This window comes from Piliocolobus tephrosceles, unplaced genomic scaffold, assembly GCF_002776525.5.
Source record: "Piliocolobus tephrosceles isolate RC106 unplaced genomic scaffold, ASM277652v3 unscaffolded_33688, whole genome shotgun sequence".
Lineage (NCBI taxonomy): Eukaryota > Metazoa > Chordata > Mammalia > Primates > Cercopithecidae > Piliocolobus > Piliocolobus tephrosceles.
The window spans coordinates 1-4,235 of NW_022317296.1; the positions used below are offsets into that span (position 1 = coordinate 1).

The following is a 4,235-nucleotide window of genomic DNA, read 5'->3' on the forward strand; positions in this document are numbered from 1 at the left end:
CGGGGTTTCACCGTGTTAGCCAGGATGGTCTCGATCTCCTGACCTAGTGATCCGCCCGTCTCGGCCTCCCAAAGTGCTGGTATTACAGGCGTGAGCCACTGCTCCCGGCCATAATGTGCATTTCTTACCCTGGCCTGTGAGGGCCTGCAGAATCTTGCTCCATACTCTCTCCAATCTGATGCTGTACCATTCCATTTTTGCTCATGACGTCTGGCTACACCAGCTCCTTGCTGCTCCTGGAACAGTCCAAGCCATTGCCATCTTCTGGGTATTCATACTTGTTTCCCCTACCCGAAGCATTCTTCCCCTAGCTCCTTTCATATCCAAATTATTCTCATCCTTTGGGTTTTCCCTTACTTTCCTGATTATCTTGTCAGAAGTAGTTCCCTCTACTACAGAGAAGGATGCATCAGCTTGTCACTGTTCATTCCCCAGTGCCTAATATAATGCTTTGGCAAAGCATAAGTACCAGATAAATATTTCTTGAAAGAAGATTGAATGAATGGATGAATGATGAACACATTTCAAAATCACTTGCCTTTCTGTTCATTTTTTGAAATGTAGTTAAATATGGTAAATCTTTCCTGAGTAATTTAGACTCTTTGGTTTGTTAAACAAATTTTATGTTAGACAGTTACTTCTGCTAATGTGTTCTTTTTAAAATCATGCTTAGGAATTCCATATTTAAATCAGGAAGAAGAAAGACAGTTAAGAGAGCAGTATGATGAAAAACTTTCACAGGCGAATGGTGCAGGAGCTCTGTCCTATGTATCTCCTAACACTTCAAAATGTCCTGTCACGATTCCTGAGGATCAAAAGAAATTTATTGACCAAGTGGTGTAAGTTCCTAAACTAAAACTAAACGTGCATTGTGTGCTGTCTGTTGGGGCATGAGAGGCATGTATATCTCAAACCTCTGCTTTGCAAACATAGTACACACACAGGTGTGATGTTGTGAATGGCAGGATGTAATTGTGGCAGATTAAAAAAAAAATTTTTTTTTTTTTTTTGAGGCAGTCTTGCTCTGTTGCCCAGGCTGGAGTGCAATGGTGCAATCCTGGCTTACTGCAAACTCTGCCTCCCAGGTTCAAACAATTCTTGTGCCTCAGCCTCCCGAGTAGCTGGGATTATAGGCGTGCGCCACCACACCCAGCTAATTTTTATATTTTTAGTAGAGCCGAGGTTTTGCCATGTTGGCCACGCTGGTCTCGAACTCCTGGCCTCAAGTGATCCGCCCGCCTCATCCTCCCAAAGTGTTGGGATTACAGGCGTGAGCCAGCATGCCTAGCCAGCATATTCAAATTTGTGCAACAGCAACAAATTGTAAATAGAGTTCCATGTATTGTACTCGGATTTGCTACATGTTACTAGGCACGAGATTTCAGTACATGGGCAGACCTGTATGGACTTTTTTTTTTTAATTAAATAGAGACGGATCTCACTGTGTTTCCCAGGCTGGTGTCAAACTCCTGAGCTCAAGGGATCTTCCTGCCTTGGCCTCCTGGAGTGCTGGGATTATAGGCCTGAGCCGTTGCCTGGCCCCTTTTCTTGTTTTTTAAATACTAATCAGCTGACTTCTAAAACTTGCATGGACTGAATACCTGACAGCCACTGTCCGATGTCCTTGAAGGCAGAGTAGTGGACCAGGCTTATCCAGTTGGCAGCATGTCCATGTTCTCTTTGCTTGCAGTAAAGGTGCTAACAAGCAGATATGATCTTGGACAAGTGTCTGGTCTTGCTTAGCTGAGTTGTTCGTGTAACCATTTTACTGGGAAAGTCAAAAATTAAATCACTTGTACTGACGAGTCCTTGAGAAGCTGTCACTAATTAATAACAACAGTAACCCTCTTCCCCCCAAAATATGCCAAATAAAGCTTTTCTTTTAAATTTTATTTATTTTTTGAAACAGGTTCTCGCTCTATTGCCAAGGCTGGAGTGCAGTGGCGTGATCATGGCTCACTGCAGCCTCAACTTCCCAGGCTCAGGTGATCGTCCCACCTCAGCTTCTGGAGTAGCTGGGACCACAGTTACACTGCACCATGCCCAGTGAATTTTTAAAATTTATTTTTTGTAGTGAGGGGCTCCCAGTATATTGCCCAGGCTGGTCTCGAACTCCTGGGCTCAAGTGATCCCCCCCAACCTCGACCTCCCAGAGTGCTGGGATTCTATGCCTAGGTCAAAACAAAATAAAGCATTTTAAAAAAAGTCTTTGAACTAAAAGTTATAGGGTAATTTGGTAGAATTACATTGTCACACATTCTTATATTTAGACTGTTTTTGGTTGTGATTTTTTTCTTGGTTGATGACTTAATTCCTTAAAGGTACTGATGGTCATGGTCTATTCTAATTCCTCAGAGAGAAAATAGAAGATTTATTACAAAGTGAAGAAAACAAGAACTTGGATTTAGAGCCATGTACCGGGTTAGTTGTCCTGAACATTTCTGCATGTTCTTTTTTCGGAAAGGTAGATGATTTGTGGCATTTGATGCATTTAGTCTTTTAAAAACACCTTTATAAAGGGTCTTTTTATTATTAGTATGTTCTCAAGAATTAAGCACTAACTTTAGCGTTACACAGTGGGGATGACTGTGTATACTGAGACACTGAATGAATGCTTTGTCCTATACCTGGAGTGGAGACAACTGTTGTGCAACCTTGACTTTCAGTTATGCCCAAGAGTGGCATACTTACTTTGGCCTTGAGGAGTGCTTAGTACATGAAGGCTTCAGAAGAAAGAATTCACTTTCAGGCTACTTCTACCCTTTTAATTTCTCTCTGCATTTAAAAAACATTAGCATTTCAAAGAGTCAGTAACGTGATTGTCTTTTTTTCTTTTTACTTTGTGAGGAGCTTCACAAAAGTATTTTAATGCATCTGTCTGCTTTAAAACTCTCTTTATGCAGCCGCAGGAAGCAATATTTTGATCAGACAAGAACTTCTACCTCTTCAATAAAAGCAGTATAATATTAAGGAAAATTTTAGAAGACAAGTGATGAGGAATTCCCCCCACGTCAACTAACCTGCCTATTTTTGTTTGCAAATTACCTGTCAGTTCTAATGAAGTCTCTTTTTAAAGTGAAATCCTTCTCAACAAATGCTTGATCAGTTTGGATTTACTTCTAATGAGCCAAAATCAATACCTTTTCTTTTGTTTTTATAGGTTCCAAAGAAAACTAATGTATCAGACTTTGAGCTGGAAGTAAGTATTTATATTGTATACAGGAGCTCTGTGGGGGACCCAGGATTTAAAGACTAAATATAATCTCTTAGCTCTCATTTCCTTTTTGAAATTCTGCGGTTCTCAGTGATTTGACCCCACCAAGTTCCCCTGCTTTCCTAAGTTGAATACTCACTTAATTTTCTTTTGTTATTGTTTTTTAACAGATGCTTTAAGGCTTCTTGAAATAATTATCACTTTGGTGCATCCATTAAGCTATGCATTGGTAGTGTTTTTGTCCTTTGGGGGTATACAATGAATATTTGGTTTTCAGACCTAGGAAATACTCAGATGAATGCTTTTGGTAAAGCAAGAGTTCTTAACTTAGGGTAAGACTATGGATGGGTTTCAGGAGGTCTGTGAATCCCCTGAAATAATATCCAGACGTTTGTGTGTGTATTTTTCCAAGGATGTTTCCCTTGGTTTCCTTGTGTTTGCAGGTGGGTCTTCAATTCAGAAATTGAACATTGACATAGACAGGTGGACATTTCCATTTGACTTTGGGGACCTTGTTCTTCCATTGGAATCTACTGGTGACATGTATACTGGGAATATACTTTGAACACAATAGGAAAGGGCTGTTTAGTTTGCCCACACTCCTTTCCTGTCATGTCGTCCTTGCAGCCTACTGCACCTGCATTCCACATCCTTCTCCTCGTTGGCTGATGCAAACTGTTAATACCATGCAAAACTACAGCAGAGTTGGCCGTCTAAAACCTCCTCTTTATATGCCCCGTGCAATCTGAAAAGACTTCAGGCCAGGCGTGGTGGTTCACTCCTATAATCCTAGCACTTTGGGAGGCCGAGGTGGGCAGGTCACCTGAAGTCAGGAGTTCAAGATCAGCCTGGCCAACATGGTGAAACCCCATCTCTACTAAAAATACAAAATTTAGCCGGGCATGGTGGCACATGCCTGTAATCCCAGCTACTTGGGAGGCAAAGGCAGGAGAATCACTTGAACCTGGAAGGCAGAGGTTGCAGTGAGCCAAGATTGCAGCTCGGTTCTTCAGCCTAGGTG

At 41.5% G+C, this 4,235-nt stretch overlaps 1 long non-coding RNA gene across 1 annotated transcript; it reads left to right on the forward strand.

Annotated features, from left to right (window-relative positions):
* The first annotated feature begins 14 nt into the window (after positions 1-14).
* Positions 15-3,244, forward strand: LOC113222703. Its single transcript, XR_003308507.1, has 3 exons — positions 15-839; positions 2,356-2,421; positions 3,161-3,244. It is a non-coding gene; the product is annotated as an uncharacterized LOC113222703 (long non-coding RNA).
* The last annotated feature ends 991 nt before the right edge of the window (positions 3,245-4,235 follow it).